This window comes from Delphinapterus leucas, chromosome 4 (genome assembly GCF_059928025.1).
Source record: "Delphinapterus leucas isolate spDelLeu-1000000601 "Yukka" chromosome 4, BTC_Dleu_Yukka2, whole genome shotgun sequence".
NCBI classification, from domain to species: domain Eukaryota; kingdom Metazoa; phylum Chordata; class Mammalia; order Artiodactyla; family Monodontidae; genus Delphinapterus; species Delphinapterus leucas.
The window spans coordinates 95,165,115-95,184,349 of record NC_143132.1 but is presented as its reverse complement, the minus strand read 5'-3'; the positions used below and the strand labels follow the sequence as shown (position 1 = coordinate 95,184,349).

The following is a 19,235-nucleotide window of genomic DNA, read 5'->3' as shown; positions in this document are numbered from 1 at the left end:
AAACACTTCTATTTATCAATTCTCTCCTAGATGAAGGGACTTCCGAAAAGTTATATTTCAAGAAGGATCAATATGAAAAGACTACAGTGTCACAGAAGCAGGCATTTACTTTTTCATGAATATATATTTTAAATTAAAAACCTAATTTTAATTCCACAAACAATGCAAGGATCATTTTTATTTTCAAGTAAACAATTCAGAAAAAGGTCAAGTACTGCCCCTTCACCAATCCTGCTCTCAATTCTCACAGGTAACCACTGTTATCATTTAGTAAATACCTTCCAGAACTTTTTACAAGCATATATAAAATACATCACTTTTTGCACAATATGCTTTTAAAAAAAAACTGCGATCATACTGTATTTTCCACAATTCCCTTTCACCATCCCAAATGGCTCAGGAAATATATCGAATGCAGTATAAAACTTGGTCTTTCTACCACACACATATGTGGGCACAGAGGCAAGCATGCATGCGTGCATAGTTAAACAAAAAGTGGTACAAAAATAAGGACAGTAGGAAAAAGCTCCTTTGTGTCTCATTTCAGCGATTAGCTATGTAGGAAAGCTATACGGCAGATAGAGCAAAAATGTCCCTTTTTCCCAACAAAGCTTCAACTTTGGTGCTGTTTGTTTTTAGTGCAGGGGTCGCCGAACTCTGGCCAGCAGGCCATATCCAATCTACCACCTGTTTTTTGTAATAGCCAGTGAGTTCAAAATGATTTCACATTGTTAAATGTTTGGGGAAAATTTTTCTTAAAGAATAACATTTCATGACATGTGAAAGTTATACGAAATTCACATTTCAGTGTCCATAGATGCAGTCTGACTGGAACGCAGCCATGCTCATTCCTCTGCCTATTGTCTATGGCTGCTCTCATGTTACAAGGGCAGTAATTGAGTAGGTTTGACAAAAACCCTATTTCCACAAAGCCTGAAATATTGACTATTTGGCTATTTACAAAAACAGCTTCCCAACCTCTCTTTTAGTATGTGAGATTTATATTCCCAATATCTTACTTATGAAAGATTTTTTTTATATAAGTCATGTGGACCCTCTTTCAGTGGGTAAAGATGACCAGAAGTTGGAAGGGAGGCAGGAGTAGAAAATGGTCTCTTAACCAGCAAATAGGTAATTCCCATGTGGACCAAGTTCCAGCTTCTCTTTTGTGACATTCTAAAACTTGATTAGTCCTAAAACACTGCGTATTACAACCTACTATTGAAGTCAGGGTGCCATGGATTACACTGCTCTAAAGTCTAATTCATTCGTCTTTCTGTTGAGCATCTGTGATCCCGGTCAGTGCTGGGTAATAATGATTCCAAAGTCAACAGGTGGACATCAACTCTGCCCTCAGGGATTCCCAGTCCAAGATATTCGTTACAACTGTAAGAAATTACAAAAGTATAGATCGGAGGACTAAACACAGTCTGAGGGGTAGGGTGGGATTAGAAAAGATTTGAAATAATTTCAGCATCATCATGTTGAAAACTCTTAAAAGAGTGTGTAGTTGCTGCCCACCCCCAAAGTCAAGTAGCAATGAGAAAAACTGCCACGACCTCACTATCTCTGTGATCTCACGCTCTGTTCTTTATAAGCTGTGATTTAGAGCAAAGGGAGCTTTTGAGCCTCTGATGAGATCTCGATCCAGTTTATGACTAATGTCAAAGTGTGAGTGCTGTGCACCATCAACAGATTGTGAGTGCAAATTTCTCTTTTTTTAGTGTATCTAATCTAATTTGGTTTTAGTGTAACCAAACCAAGACTGCTCCATGGAAAACAGAAACGAGACTACTACCCATCTAGTAACCATACAATGGCATTTAAAACTAAAAGCAAAACACCACCCTGCCTAATTCCACAAGGCAATCCTAGCAGCCATTGGCAGTGACAGCTGGTCACTCCCCAGCAGAACTCCACCCAGAGAGCAAAGACTCCGTGTCCAAATAAAATAAATCCACATTATGGTTTTTATACGCTTGAAATTCCCATACACACAAAGTGGAAGGGAAGGAGAGGAACAGGAAAAAGATGATTTCAGCAGTATTCTGCAATCCCTGTGTTGGGAGGACTTTGGGTAAAGCTCTAGTGACTTCAAGGTTCTGTGCCTTTAAGGCTTGAATTCTTTTGAGTAACTGAACTATGGGGACATTCAAATTGGGTCAGAGTCTCTCACTCTTCCAGGCTTCCTCAGTGTCCTATGTTCCTGTTGACTTGATAGAGAACTAAGCAAGCCTAAAAAGTCTCTAGAGAGAAGCAGTAACTGAAATCTAGGACAGAAAGAACAAAATGACTTTACATGGCTGCTGCTAGGTCTCTGTTTTCACCCAGAAGGCTGACAGTCCCATTCAGCGATTTGTATCTGACACTATCTACACTGGTTCTCTCATTAGGACCTGAGCTGGTGGGGGTCAGGTGTTCTATTCATCTAATTGATGGTAATTAGATGGCCACCTTCACCTACACAAAGACTCGGTTTGAGAGTTAAGAGAGGTTCTGTGATTTACCAAAGATAAAAATCATACCAAAGAACTGGAGTTAGCTAAGCTTTCAGAAACACCAGGCTTTCTGACCCACAACTATCCAGATAGTACCTAGCTCCAAAATGGAAAGATTAACCTAATCTTCAGGGCGAGACTAGTTGGTTGAAGGGAAGAACTCAGATTGGCTGGTGCTGTTTCTAAGAGGTCAGCCTTTCTCTGCAAACAAGGCAGAGACCAGGAAGTTGAACACTAAGAGAGGAGAAAGGAGAGCTTGCCCAAAACCACAGTGGCAGTGATAAAGTAACAATGGCTTCATAAACAAAGAGTCCAAAGGCCAAATGCCTTTGCTGACTTGGGGCTATGTCTAGGGATTGGTGAGAAGCCCTGGACATCTTAGTGGCCTCCAAGTATTTCTTTGCCATGGGTTGTGGCTAATAAAAAATATTTAACAAGTAATACTTCTGGATACCTGGGTAGATTTAAATTTCAGATGAATTAATTCCTTAGTATAAGTATGTCCCATAACTAAGTATGCAATGTGGAATATACTTCAGACTAGAAAAAAACTTGTTGTTTACCTAAAATTCAAATGTTCACACATTCTATATTCAAGTAGTCAACATTCAAATATTTCATACTTACTATTATGAGACATACTTACACTAAAATGTTATTTTTGTTTACCTGAAATTTAAATTTAACTGAGTGTCCTGTAATTTACTTGGCAGCTTTAGTTGTGGCCCACAAAAACAGCCAAGGTCAGTGGCATTTTAAGGATTCAGGGAAGCAGACAACAGTTCTCTAACATGCCAGAAGACCACTTTGGAAGGGGCTTATTTTGAGTTTTGATTCATTCATTAGTTGATGTTTGCAGAAGGGTCAGGAGGTCAGGCATTTTTATTTTAAATCTGCTTCCACCACTTGTATGAAAAAGAAGCAAACCTTGCTGACATCAGGGACTTGTGCCAGAAAGCAATTCCCAGAGCAATTCCCAGAGCCCTGCAGGGTTGGGTCCACTCTGTTCCCAAGCTTCATCTCCTCCATCCTCCAGACATCACAATGACTGAGGTCCATAATCGCGTCCTAGGGTCCCCCTGGGACTGTTCATCTAGGATGGCATGTTATGGGGCAGGGGAGGAGGAGAGTTGGAAATGCTTCCAATAAATAGGATTACACATTTCAGGGCCCTAAAAAGTCATCATGACCAGAGTTTTGGATCGACAAAGAGAAGAGTGGCCAAAAGTAATCAGTAAAAGCAAGAGGAAAACTAAGGTTGGCCAAAAAGTTCCTTCAGTTTTTAAAGTAAAAAGACACATCTTTCATTATCACCAAGAACCTTATTGAACAACGCATTCACCGTTTTGTTCCACTACTTCTGTCATTTTTCAGGCAATAATTCCATCTTCCCAAAATGTTTTATCTTTTTGAGCAAAGAACTTTTCCAGGTGCCTTTTACAGTCTTCCTGGGAACTGAAATTTTTTCCATTAAGAGGATTTTGTAAAGACCAAAATAAATGGAAACCTGAAGGCGCAATGTCTGGTGAATACGGCGGATGAATCAGAACTTCCCAGCCAAGCTGTAACAGTGTTTGCCTGGTCATCAAAGAAACATGCAGTCTTGCGTTATCCTGATGGAAGGTTATGCGTTTTCTGTTGACTAATTCTGGACGCTTTTCGTCGAGTGCTGCCTTCAGTTGGTCTAATTGGGAGCAGTACTTGTTGGAATTAATTGTTTGGTTTTCCAGAGAATGCTCATAATAGGGGACTCCCTTCCAATCCCACCATATACACAACATCCCCTTCTTTGGATGAAGACTGACCTTTGGTGTGGTTGGTGGTGGTTCATTTCGCTTGCCCCACGATCTCTTCCATTGCACTTTATTGTACAGTGTCCACTTTTCATCACCTGTCACAATTTGTTTTACGTTTTCATTACATTTAAGTAGAGAATCGCATATGGAAATACGGTCCAGAAGGGTTTTTTTTCCACTTAACTTATGGGGAACTCAAACACCAAAGCGATTAACATGACCAAGGTGGTGCAAATGATTTTCAATACTTGATTTGAATATTTTGAGTATGTCAGCTATCTCCCACGTGCTATAACGTTGATAGTTCTCAGTTAATGTCTCGATTTGATCGCTATAAACTTCAACTGGTCTACCCGACTGTGGAGTATCGTCCAGCGAGAAATCTCCAGCACTAAACTTTGCAAACCACTTTTGACACGTTCGATCAGTCACAGCACCTCCTCCACACACTGCACAAATCTTCTTTTTGTGTTTTTACCTTTCTTGAAATAATAAAACATAATATGCCGAAAATGTTGCTTTTTTTCTTCCATCTTCAATATTAAAATGGCTACACAAAAATTCACCAGTTGATAAGTTTTTCTTAAAAAATGCACACTGATATGACAGCTCTCCCAATACAATCTAACAAAATTGTTTCAGATGAAGTTAAAGACAACTAAGAGCTACTGGAGCCATCCTACGGTAAAAACCAAATGAACTTTTTGGCCAACCCAATACAAAGGCGTTTTGAATCAGTTTTGCTTCTAAAATGTTTTTAAAATTTCTTATCCTGTTTTTTCTGCTTGATTATGTAGTACACGTAAAAAATAATGGATAATCTTAGGCACTTGAACTGCCTCAAGCTAGCTTTCTAGATATTGATTCTCACTACAGAGTATTGTAGGCAGACATACAAAAGAAGCAGGCATCTAATCTAAAAGAGTAGCAGTTTCTCTAACAAGTGTCTTAAAAGGCTTATGTCCATCTCTTTCACCCAAAGGAAAAGAAATCCCATTCAGACTCCTTAATTACTACATAGATTTAGATAATACTGCAATCAACAGGTAAAATCTATGCCAGTGATTCGCAAACACTGATGTGCATCAAAATCACCTGGAGGGCTGTCAAAACACAGGTTGCTGCCCTCTGTGCCCAGAATGTCTAATTCTGTGGGTCTGGGATAGGGCCTAAGAATGTGCATTTCTTAAAAGTTCCTAGGTGATGCTGATGCTTCCGGTTCAAACCATCCTTTGAGAAACCTAAATCTGTGGAATTATAGGTAATGATATCGTTTAATTCATTAGTTCATATTGAGTACTTATGCTTTGTCATACTGTAGAGGCAAACCATCTCTGCCCTTGAATGAGCCCTTCCTAGGAGTCATATCGCATCTGCTTATATTTTTAGACTGTCTAGAAAGTCCTCAACTCACAAACACCATACTTAGAGTCATCCACTCCTACAGTATGTCTGCTCTGGACCGTAAACATCCCTGCCGCCAAAAACACAAGAAGCATTGTAAAAATGATGAATTTTTAGAGAATCTTTGGTAAAGAAAGGAAAGAACCTGTGCTATCCCTGGGATGAGACTCCTACTTCAAGGCAGAAATGATGTCTGGAATGGTTGGGGTTGGGAGAGGGAAGTCCTGTTATGCAATTATATCCCAGTGGGATTTGTTTGAACCAGGGTGGGTTCTTCCTCATGCTACACCAAACTAGGGTTGAGGGCAGAGAGGTCAATAATCCAGATAATGGATTGGAGTATCCAGCAGACCTGGGTGGAAAAACACTGGGAACCTGTAGCAAATTGCATCAGGGAGAGGACTATAGATTGTGGCTGCAGACCCAATGCTATGTGTGTTGTCATGGCCAACATCAACTATTTCTCTTGACTACTGAGCACATAAGCTACCTTTCCTGGCCCCTTTCATCTAGGAGGGCTCAAGTTCTGCTTAATAGAATATGAACAGAAGGGCTAGACAGTTCCAGGCCTGGTCCCGAAAATGACCCAGAAGGATGGACTCTCTCCTTCCTCAGCTGTCTCTGCAGGAGTCTCTGAGAAGGCCCTAAGGGACAGTGTGACTGGATCAAAGTCAGCAGTGTGCACTGCTTAGAAGAGAGTCACCCACCAGAACAATGACCCTGGACTTTGCAAGATCAAGAAATAGACTTTAGGGCTTCCCTGGTGGTGCAGTGGTTGAGAGTCCGCCTGCCGATGCAGGGGACATGGGTTCGTGCCCCGGTCCGGGAAGATCCCACATGCCGCGGAGCGGCTAGGTCTGTGAGCCATGGCCGCTGAGCCTGCGCGTCCAGAGCCTGTGCTCCACAACGGGAGAGGTCACAACAGTGAGAGGCCCACATACCGAAAAAAAAAAAAAAAAAAGAAATAGACTTTAGAGCATTAGGCCACTGAGATTTGGGAGTTATTTGTTACTGCGGCATAGCTGAGCCTTCCCTAACTAATACAGCTACATAAAAGAAGTTGCAATGATTGCCCCTTCCTCATCTGAGCCAGACCAGATTGATGGCCCACAGTGTTCTTCTGTACAACATAGAATCCATATTCTCTTTACCCCAGATCAGTGGCTCTCAAACTTGGCTTATTAAGAAAATCACTTGTTTGGAAAAAGAATCCTGTGCCCTTTCCAGACTCACTGAATCAGAGTCTCTAAGACTGAGGCCAGACCACACCTCAGACTTGCCTTCCTGGGGCTAAAATGAAAGGTCCTTTCACAGGGCCATTTGGCTCCTATCCAGAAACTGGGTAATGTTACTCCAGGTGCATAGTTTCGGATATTTTGATAGGGTTAGTAAACTTTACCAAATTACTTTGAAGTGAGGATTTTAAATTATGTATTGGCAAGAATCAGATATTCAAGTGTAATGGGTTTAATTAATTTAAAAGCTTCTCTTTTAAGATGATGCAATAATTGGCACAAAGCCTGAAATGCTCGAAATACCTACCAGTGAGAAAGATTTAAATGCTCAATTAAAATGATATGCATTTTATGGGTTGTGAAGGGAGTATTTAAATATGTAAATGGATTGGCTTCCCACCCTCTCCAGCTTGGGTATAGCTTCTGTTTGCCTTTCCCCAACCCCTTTAAAGGAGTTATTTTGCCCCTTAAGAATAGAGGCAGTCATAGGGTGGACTTGGGCTGTCACAGGAAGTCACTGAGGAAGCCCAGCCTGAGGATCCTCTCTCAGAGCAGAAGAGCCCCATCTGAGTTGTCTGAGACTCCCTGTTGATTCTGAATACAATACCACCACTCTACCTCAGGGCCTTTGCACTTGCTATTTCTACCACGGCCTTTCTCAAGATAGCCTGAAGTCTTGCTCCTTCACGTCCCTTACGTATATGCTCAAATGTTACACTATTCTTGAGGCCTTCAATGAAGCAAGAACCCCTTACTACACACACACATACACACACACAACACTCCTTATGCCCTATTTAATTTTTCTCTATAGCAGCTTCACCATCTGACTTGTTAAATATTACTTGTTTATTTGTATATTGTCTACTTATCTCACTCATATGAAATCCATGTATCCCTAGGGTTTAGAACCTGACACAGAAGTGGGTGCTAAATAAATATTTTGAATGAATAAATGACCAATCCCATCTTCTCAAAGATTAGTGAATTTAAATAACCTGAGTATTTGGGGGGCCTTACATAAAAGATGGGTATGGACTGGGCCCTGATATCTTGGTTACACAAATAAGAGAGGGTTTTCTTAGGATTGGACAGTTTTTATTTCATACTGCTTGGTGTTTTGCTTCATTCTGGGTGAATCTGCCACCAAAGTAAAGATGCAGTAAAAGAGTTGCCCTGAAAATGTTTAATTTCTCATGTTCAGAAAAATATACTTGAACTGAATACTTTGTTTTTTACTTGCAAATTTATAGACTAAAATACCATATATATAGGAAGCCTGGAGCTTGCATAGGAGCTGTGTTCTAAAAACATGTAACTCAGGGCCTGCTTCCCCTCAAAGGGACGTTATAAAGTGGTATGGTGGCCAGTTCACACCAGCGGGGTGCCTAGAGAAGCAACCCCTCCCCACCACCAAATCACGAGCACATGACATGGGAAAGCATGTCCTAAGCCGGAGGAGAAGGTTGAGAGAGTCACCTTTCCCTTATTAGCTCAGTGCAGGACTGGCCGTAAGCAGAGAAAGTCTAGGTTTGCCTTCAGTGTTTTACCAGGATCTTTCTAATCTCTTCTGAGGCCACAGTCTCAACCCCTGCAGGGAACTTAGTCCCCACTCTGCAAGAGCCCAACTTCATCCTCAACCAGTCTTTCAGAGGGAGAAAGGGTAACCTTCAAGACCACTTTAAAATTTGTTCACAGTAAGAGGGTTAAAAGAAAAACACATTCTGTGATGATGTGCCCATGAAAATTATTCATACTTAAGCCCCCAAATATTATTTTTCTATGATAAAATATTATAAGGACATGAACTCACAAGACATATTTCATTTCATTTCCATTTATACTGACCACTTTTTATGTTAAACTCAAGTTGCTGTAGTGAGATAAAGCCCTTGGACTATGAAGACAGTGATGCTGAGCAGGGCCCTGTGGGGCTCCCGGGCATGGAGGCTTTTTGTCCCCCATTTCTCGTAGGCAAGACTCCAGCCTCCATGACTGCCCCTGAGTTCCAAAGGGCAGATTCAAACAGTTGCTTTCTTTTCTTTTCTGAATTCTATTTATTTATTTATTTTTTCTATATCAGGTTCTTATTAGTTATCTATTTTATACATATTAGTGTATATATGAACAGTTGCTTTCAAGGGAGGAGCAGTCAGGAAACCACCTGAGGCAAGATTAAAGGGATCGGGGAAGCTCATCAAGATTAGGAGACTTATAAAAATGAAAAAAAATAAAAAGATTAGGAGACTCCGACCACCTGAGACCCTGCACACACCCTAATCTTGTCAGCAACCCCACCCCTTTGAAACCTTGCAGAAGAAAGGAGAATACAAGACTGTTACTGCCTTAATCCTTATCACATACCTCTGACCAGGAGTCCTGACTATATAAACCTCTCCCTGCTCCCCAGGGAGGGGGGCACAGTTCTTGAGGCACTAGCCTACTGTGTTCCCTCTTTGCCTGGCAAAGAAATAAAGCCTCTCTTTCTTCTCCATAACTCTGCCTCCGTATTTCTGTTTGGCATTGGTGCACAGAGAGCCAGGATTTTGGCAACAACAGCAGGGTTTGAGTCTCGGCTCTGCCATTTACTGACTTTGTGACCTTGGACAAGCATCTTAACTTTTTTGAGACTCATCTGTAAAATGGCAAGAAAATGGAACCCAATCTCTGGATCACTGAGAAAGTTAAACAGTGCCTGGACCAAACTAAGGCTCAATTCAAATAAATGTTCTGTTATTGTCATTTTCAAAAATTATTTAATATTACAGTAAATATTTTTCATTGTTTTATGAGGCATTAAGATTGGCAATTTTATTTCAGTTTACTTCTCACTAATAAATATCTAATATAAAAAATTTTTAAATAAAGAGAATGTAGTTGAAAACATCAGGGCTTCTGGACAAAGAAATGTGTCCAGTTTTCAGATCTTTTACGAATGAGCTGTGTCCTTGGGCCATTTACCTTGAACTCTATGAGTTTCAGTTCCCTCATAGATAAAATGAGGATAAAAATTCCAACTTTCAGGGTTGTCGTGAGCATGAGAAACAAAAAAAGTAAAAACCCCTAGCACATAGTGGGCTCCACTGATACTCTGAAGGAGTAGATGGCAAAATAAAGAAAATAAGAGAATCAATCCGTTTTTATTTGGGTCAGTCATTAGCTAACAATCAGCCACTGTGAATGAAAAAAAGTCTAGTAAAGTCAATAAAATGTGAAGCGAAGCCTAATTCATTTTTACAATATGACCTACTTTCAGCTATTTTTGATTCACGTGAACCACGGAAGTTACAAGGAGCTGATTCTGCAAAGACTGTTCATTAAAAGCATTTTCTTTTCTTTTCTTTATGGCTTTCAGCTTTGAGGGATAAGAAAACAGATTTTCAGTTACAAGCATCCTTTGAAAGACCCCTGACACTAATCTTACAGTGTTACTTTCAAAATCTATGCAGTGTCAAAGGTTGTTGCAGACGGGGGAGGGATGCGGAGGCTGGAAGGAAAGTGGTTTTTAATTCCCCTCAAGTATGCAGCTTCCATTAGGCAGCTCTGAGTGCCCCAAATAGATGATTCAGATCTTAGCAATTGAAGGTTTGCAAAAATAAAACACTGAATGATCTTCTTTTCCTAAGAAGTACCAGTAGATACACCTAGGTTTATGCTCTGTGGAGAAGGCCTAGTTGTGCTGGTTTTTCATTTGGGACAAAAATATGCTTATTAGATACTGACCCCAAATCACGTAAGGGCCATTTAATCTTAGACAGCAGCTGAAGGAAAAAATATTTTCAGCTGCTTTGGAGTATCTTTGTAAAGTGCCACTGTCTTTTCTTTCACAGGCTGCAGTATTCTTAACCAATTTAATCTACCCACTAACAAAGATGGAAGAAGAAAAGCTTATTTTCCCACAGGGCTAAACAAGGATTAATGATAACCAACCAAACTGTTTCTTAATTTTCTATTCTTCTCCCTCTCCAGCTGGCCTTCTAGAGATAGAATGTATAGATTTTCCATTAGTTAAGAATGTTAACGGAGAAGGCACCAGTATTCTAAAAACAAAGAGTGGGTTTTTGGTTTTGTTTTTGACATGCCAGGGATTCTGCCTTATAAAATGGAGGAGCGATGGGGACATTTCATAATTGGGGTATTTTTAACCTGCAGGTGGAGAATGTGGGGGACAAAATCTTCTTGGGAGAATCTGATAAATGATATTGCCATTATATTCTCCAAACCTAACCCAAAGGAGAACCTTCACTGCTCTGTCCTTCAGACCTACCATCCCAATTATGATGACAACGAACGGATTCATCACAACACCCTCTTCCTACCTGAACAGACCCCTGAGTTAAAACACCCACAAGTCTCCTACCCAAAGAAGAGTAAATGGCAGGTGAGTAGGTGGGATGGGTCTGTTTGGCCTCACTTCAAAATATAGGGACAAAAGACATAGACGATCATCCCATAAAATAACAGAAAAATTCAAGCTATGCAGGTACCAGTTGTGACAAAATTCTTGAATTGAATAATATAAGCCTTTGAAACTGTGACATGAAAACAAAATTTTGTGATCTTCTGAAACTGCAGTACATGTTCTAGTGCCTGACTGAGAGCAAAGCACTAGGGATCGTTAACTAGTTCCCAAACCCTTGAGTGAACCAGCTCCTCTCCTTTCTGAGCGAAGAAAGGGGCTGCTCCACATCTAGGGCCTCTCCCAGCCCTTTCCTAAAGAGCTTCCATTCAGGAACAACATAGCAAAGAAAACCTACTCAATACCAACTGCTGTCATTTCTTAATGTTTTCTCTGATGACTTGCTAAAATGACAGCGTTTATAATTTTTAGCTTTCAGCTTTGGTGAGTTGATCAGTCAAAACAAAGTATGAAAATAGCACCCACTTGGTAAATTCAATTTCAGATGACTGGATCTTAAACTCATATCCATTACAGACCCATACAAAACTGTTATAGGACTAAGGAAGTTTAAGAAGAAATAATAAATACTTAAAGAGGTAGGATGAATAACTTCTTTTGTCTTAAATACAAGTCTATTTTGGAATCAAATCCAAAAGTAAGTCAATGATAAACAACAGATTCTTTTAAATCACTTCAGGACAGATAGCAAAGTTAAAGAGGGTCTCTGAATGTTCTAACATTCCATCCAGTGCCTGTGAAATGCTTGAGATCTCAGTTAAATGTAGCATTATAAATAAATGGTGGTCCCACATGCCTTTTAATGAAGAACATTAATTTTTTTTCCTTAAAACCTCCTTTAAAGTAAATAATTATGTGGCTTGTGATACTATAAGCCACAGAAAGCTCTTTTTTATCATTTAAAAAATAACTTTTATTCTAATTCTATAGAGTATAGGGGAAATGGGTAAGGTATACTGGAACTCTATACTATCTTTTCTTTGAAAAAGAAAAGCTATTCTAAAAAATTTATATTTTTAAATAGTAATACTTTAAAAGTTTTTTAAAACTGTGGAATATTAGGGAAAATACAAAAAATTATAGAAAAGAAAAACAGCTATGAAAATAGGTATACGTATACTTATATCTAAATTGTGTGTATATGTAGTTTCATATCCTGTTTTCTTTAGATTAATATGGCATTTTCTCGTGTCATTAAAAATTCCTCATAAACACTGTTTTAAAGGGCTACGTATCATATGGCTAAGCCCAAATTTTTTAAATCATTTTCCTACTGGGAATCATTTAATTTGTTTACTATTTTTAGCTATCGGAATTAGTTTTACAAGCAATATAATTGTGCATATTTCTGATCATTTCTTCAGAGATGGATGCACATTTTTAGACACGGCCAAACTGCTTTCCAAAAAATTAACTTACTCTTGAAGAGCAAGCATCACCCAACCTCAGCTCCAAGTGCTGCCGCCACATATGACAACCTTCCACAGTGGCTGGAACCCTGCCAGTTTCACATGCTATGGCTCTTCCTGGAAAGCGCCTCAGGACTGAATATCTACTGTGAGTCAGGGCTGCTAGAGCCAAAGAAAGGTGTGAGATGCCCAAATGTCTCCGGGTAATCCTTCTGCCCGCCAAACCACCTCCTGATTCAGCTAAACCAAAAGCCAGGTGCATCTATTCAAACAAAACCCACTGAAATTGGAGTAATACGGGCAAGATGGCTGAGACAAAGAAAAGAGTTTACCAAGAGTTTGGCCCAAGACTATTCCCAGCAAAAGAAACACAGACAGAGATAGCCGGATATTGTCTATGATGATACTGGAAAAACCTCAGCTGGGTTTTTTGTTTCCCTAGGAGTTATTTGCAAAGGAAAGCAATATTGGATGGGAGGGGATGTAGTGCTGGTAATCTGTGATATGCAGGTGAGTTCCATAGAAATAAGAATCGTTCGGCAGTGACATTCTTGAAGACATTTTGTTTGACAAGAGGGAGGGTAAGGAGGAGGATGGAGTCTCTTTTTAATGTAACTTAACTTTTAATTTATTTTTACTTTATGTTGGAGTATAGTCGATCTACAATGTTGTGTTAATTTCAGGTGTACAGCAAAGTGATTCAGTTATACACATATCCATTCTTTTTTCAGATTCTTTTCCCATATAGGTTATTACAGAATATTGAGTAGAGTTCCCTGTGCTTTTTAAATTTAAATCCAAATTTCATCATTTGGAAACTTAACATGAAATCTGGCTTCTCTCAAAAAAATCGTAAGATCTGACAACACTGTGCTGAAATTCCCACAGCAATAACTAGTGGGAAATGAGTAGCCAAGCCCCCTTTGACTGAGAGGACTGACAGGTTTTACTTATTAGAATTACGTGCCTGGCAAGCCCCATCCTTTTTTTTTTTTTTTTTCTCAAGCCCCATCCTCCTGCAAGGTCTTTCAAAGGTTTCCTCAATTCTTTAGACTGGGGAAATTCTACAAAGGCCCCATGTAGTGCCCTTCCCCCTTGCACCCATGCTCAGTTACAAGAGAGATATGACACAGGGGACTTCTCCTGCCAAAGGTAATTTTTACCCTGGGGCAGTGTGTTTGTCTTTTAATTGCCATCCCCTTTCCTTCCCTGGCTGACTGAGCCGGACAACCCAGAAGCCCTCCTGGAGCCTGACAGCAAGTCTTCCAGTGCAATGGTCTTGTTTCTTCCCCCACACCATCTCCACCATTACAACCATCATCACTCCCTGGACCACTCAAGCATCAGTGCCTCCTCCACAAAGAATCCCGCCCCACCTCCACAAACTAGAGAGGAACTTCACAAGGTCCATCAGAAGCTCCAAACCCAAAATCCTTAGCCCAGCACAGGGCCAAGAAAAAAGAAGGCATATATAGCATTAAAAACTCTGCCAAAGAAGTAGATCCTGACAGATCCACAACCTCTGGTTCAGACTCAGCTTTTACCTCTCTTTTGGCTTTGGCCTTGTCACCTAGGCCCTTTAAGTCCTAGTCTCCCTATCTGTAAAATGGGGATAACAAGACATCCTTCACAAGCTTACCAGGAGGTTGTAATGAGATCTTGAATTTGAAAATGTCCTTCATGGGTCCTGGCATGCAGCACAAGCTTGGTAAATGTTAGGCGAAGGTGAAGTTAGTTAATAATATGATTTTACTTCCTCTGCACCCAGGGTAACATGTCCCTATCTGGGCAGCTGCACCTGGGAAAATAAAGTATCAGTTGTCTTATCTGTCCCTGGGTACAGGGTATTATTAGCTCCTTCCTGTAACTTCTGATGTCAAATGGGTTCATTTCCTTTATCACTGTTTATTCAGTGATGTCTTGAACAAAATGACAACTTCAAGAAAATCAAAGAATAGTAACAAAAGCATATAAGCACACCATTAGCGCTGAGTCTAATAAATCCTATATCAGAGATACACAGCGGAGCTCAGGGAAGGGAAGGTGACTGACTACCTCCTCAGGAAAGAGGCCCAAGAGGTCAGGGAAGAAAAGGAGAGGTTTAAGTTTCACCTCAAGGCCCACTGGAAATTCATCTAGAAGACAAAAAGAAGAGATGCAGGGCTTCCCTGGTGGCGCAGTGGTTGAGAGTCCGCCTGCCGAAGCAGGGGACGCGGGTTCGTGCCCCGGTCCGGGAAGATCCCACATGCCGCGGAGCGGCTGGGCCCGTGAGCCATGGCCGCTGAGCCTGCGCGTCCGGAGCCTGTGCTCTGCAGCAGGAGGGGCCACAACGGTGAGAGGCCCGCGTACAGCAAAAAAAAAAAACAAACAAAAGATGCATTTCAGACAGAAGGCCCTCCATGCAAACAAAGAGACAGTGTCAAGGTGCTTTTGAGAAGATACAAGTCGTTTAGCATAACTAATGCAGCAGGTGCTAGTGAGGAAGAGGAACAGGGGTTGAACTCGAGGACCCACAGCAGGGCTTGGATTTCCAAAATGAGAAGGGTTTTAAGAACTGGAAGGATGGTGTCAGAGTTGCCTTTTAGAAAGATCACCCAAGCAGCCTGCAGCCTGTTTGCTGTTTTAGTGGGTCTGTCTTTCTCTCCACACACATAACCCCTCCACTGTGACTGTTTGGAACAGAGGGTCCCTCTCTGAGGAGATGGGGTGAGTGGAGTAGAATACTGGCAGAGGTGCACGGGGAGGTAAAGGAGGATGATGGAGAACAGAAGGTGCACAGAACGCAGTTCAATTCCATTAGGACCTGTGGGCACCAGAGATTTTTCAGACCAAAGGGCTGATGCATGGTTACACTAGGGCATCCGGAAAAAGCCTTGCCCTGCAAGGATCTCAAAAATATGACATTCAAGTGCAGTGTGGAAGAGCCTTCTAAATACAGTCTAGCATCGAGCCACGTTCCGGCCATTCCTTCTTCTTTCTTTTACAGAAAGAAAGATTAACTAAGGCTGCCAAAAAAGAGAGGGGTAGTGGGCATGGGGTGGGGGACAGACCCATGAAAGCCTGAGCAGGTGCTGCTGTTTACTCACCAAGTCGAACAGCACCATATTGTTACTGGGCCTCTAACATGCCAAAAATTTCCTTAGGAAGAAGCAAAGTATGATGGGGAACATAGCTTTCTGAGTCTAATTTTTAGAGACAGAGATGACATGTCCCCTCAAAAATGTTCTCCTTCCAAAAGCCAGTCACAATGAACCTATTTACAAAACAGAAATTGAGTCACAGATGTAGAAAACAAACATGGTTACCAAGGGGGAAAGAGAGGTGGGATAAATTGGGAGATTGGGATTGACATATACACACTACTATATATAAAATAGATAATTAATAAGAACCTACTGTATAGTACAGGGAACTCTATTCAATACTCTGTAATGACCTATATGGGAAAAGAATCTAAAAAAAAGTGGATATATGTATATGTATGACGGACTCACTTTGCTGTACAGTAGAAACTAAACAACATTTTAAATCAACTATACTCCAATAAAAAATTAATTTAAAAAAATAAAATAAAACAGATGCAAGATAAATAAATAAAAGCAAGTCCCTAGCAACCTTATATATAAACTTGGGTTATACTGGGGAATCTCCCTAATGCAAAAGGGTCTCTGGAACTCAGGCAAAAGTAGCCAGGGCAGGGTCACGTTTTATTGAGATTTTTATCCCTAGGGGCAAACACGGCACCTGGCCAACATTGGCATGAAATAAAATTTTGTTAAAAATCTAGACAAATATAAGAAAATATGTAGATTTTCTATTGATTTAGTAATTCAGTTTCCAAAATTTTTGATTTTTAAAAATTGTCATATAATTTATATATATATATGATAAACTCACTTTTTTAAAGTGTACAGTTTGATGAGTTTTGACAAATGTACACATTGGGTTGCCAAAAAGTTCGTTCGGGTCTTTCAGTAAGATGGTACCAAAAACTCAAATGAACTTTCTGGCGAGCCCAAATAGTTATGTAGCCACCATGACAATCGGCCCCCCAGAATTCCTCATGATCCTTTGTAGTCAAATCCTCTCCCGTAATCCTAGTCCAGTGATCTCTTCTCCATCTCTATAGTTTTGCTTTTTCTAGAATGTCATAGAAATGAAATCACAGGGTATATAGCCTTAGAGACTGGTTTCTTTCACTTAGCATGAAGATTTTGAGATTCATCTATGTTGTTGTATCAATATGTATCAGTTTGTTTATTTTCATTGCTGAGAAGTATTCTGCTGCTTAGATGTACCACAGATCGTTTTTCCATTCCCCAACTGATAGATATTGGGATCATTTCCAGCTTTTGGCTATTATGACTGAAGCCGCTATGAACATTCACATACAGACCTTTCTGTTAGCATGGGTTGTGTTTCTCCTGGGTAATACCTACAAGTAGACTTGCCTAATCATATGGTAAGTGTATGAATAAGTTTATAAGAAACTGCCAAAGTGTTTCTGAAAGCGGCTGTATTGTTCTACGTACTTCCCAGCCATGTATAAGAGTTCCAGTGGCTACATATCCTTGTCAACATTTGATATTGTCAGTCTTTTTCATTTTAGTCATACGCATGGTGCAGAGTATACCTCACTGCAATTTGAATTTGAATTTGCCTGGTGACTGATGTTGAGTATCTTTACATGTGCTTACGGGTTGCATGTGCCTTCTTTGAAAACCAAATATTTTTAGTGAAAAGTAAAGCTACATTCCTCATTTAGATTTCTCCAATACATTTTGATTAATATTCAAAACTGACAAAATAGTTTTTTGTTTTCCTCTGTTTTTCATGCAATATTTCTAAGATGATTTAAACACTTCTTCGACTCCTTAGAGTTCTTAACCATTTTCTTGTGGAAAAACTGAGTCGTGTTGCCCATACCATTCAACTACATGTTTTTCTTTAAAAATTAGGTCTGTATTTCATCTTCACAGTTCTTCTATCTATCTTCCTCCTTCTCAGGGATGTTACAGTTGTCTCTGTGCTCCCCTCAAATGGCCCACCACGCCAGCCACTGTAATCTGCTGTTTAACCAGCTACAAGCGTCTGTAATTACTTAAAAAATAAGGATATGGGGGCTTCCCTGGTGGCGCAGTGGTTGAGAGTCCGCCTGCCGATGCAGGGCACACGGGTTCGTGCCCCGGTCCGGGAAGATCCCACATGCCGCGGAGCGGCTGGGCCCGTGAGCCATGGCCGCTGAGCCTGCGCGTCCGGAGCCTGTGCTCTGCAGCAGGAGAGGCCACAACAGTGAGAGGCCCGCATACCGCAAAAAAAAAAAAAAAAAAAAGCATATGGCTCTGAGTACAGGCCTGAAAGACTCTCCAAGAATCAAGCCTGTAGGCTTCTCCAAGGGACCTGATGACATACATTTTATGATTTATTTTCAGGTCAGGGCTCTGCGTTAGAGATAGGCAGAGTCAGTTAATAAATGTCCCTGGGATTTCCAGACACACAGAAAGTTTGAGGGGACTTACCAACCAACTCTGATGCATCTCTGAGTCAAATTTTCTAGTTCTACAGCCATAAACAATACCAAAACACAAGCACACCTCAGAGATGTTGTGGGTTTGGCTCCAGACCACCGCAATAAAGCAAATAACAAAATAAAGCGAGTCACATGAATTTTTTGGTTTCTCAGTGCATATAAAAGTTATATTTACACTCTACTTTAGTCGATTAAGTATGTAATAGTTTTATGTCTAAAAAAAGTACATACCTTAATTAAAAAATACTTCATTGCTTAAAAATGCTAACCATCAACTCACTGGGCCTTCAGTGAGTCGTAATCTTTTTGCAATAGTAACATCAAAGATCACTGATCACAGATCATCATAATATAACAATAATGAAAAAGTTTGAAATATTGAGACAATTTCCAAAATATGACACAGAGACACGAAGTGAGCAAGTGCTGTTGGGAAGATGGTGCTCAATGCAGGGTTGTCACAAACCTTCAATTTGTAAAATACACAATGTCTGAGAAGTGCAATAAAATGAGGTGTGCCTGAACATATTATCATGTTTAAGGACAGCAAATTGGGGCAGGAATAGAGATTGTGCTCCAGAGCAGTGTATCAAAATAAGTCCCCAGAATTCCTTTTTGTTGATTCTAATGGCCTCGTGCTCCCTGAAACCCTCACAGGGATGAGAAGCATGGGCCCCCTCCCTGCCTGGGAGAGCCTCCGGTTCTAAAGCAGCTCCATCCCTTCCAGCAGTCGGGACCTCACTGCTCTAAGACAGTTTCCTGTTCTATAAAATGGGAATAATATAAAGTACGTACTGCCCACCTCAGAGCACTTTGTGTCGGTCAAACGGGAAACAGAATGTGCCAGCGCTGCCTAAAGGTTAATATGACTACAGGAGACCAGTGTTATTACAGCTCCGGGGGAGCCTGACTTATCAGGAGTCCATCCACAACAATCTCATGC

General features: G+C 40.5%; 1 protein-coding gene across 6 annotated transcripts in view; it reads right to left on the bottom strand.

Annotated features, from left to right (window-relative positions):
* The window catches only part of TNIK (TRAF2 and NCK interacting kinase), a 410,885-nt gene that overhangs the window by 265,402 nt on the left and 126,248 nt on the right, over positions 1–19,235 (bottom strand). The window lies entirely within an intron of this gene.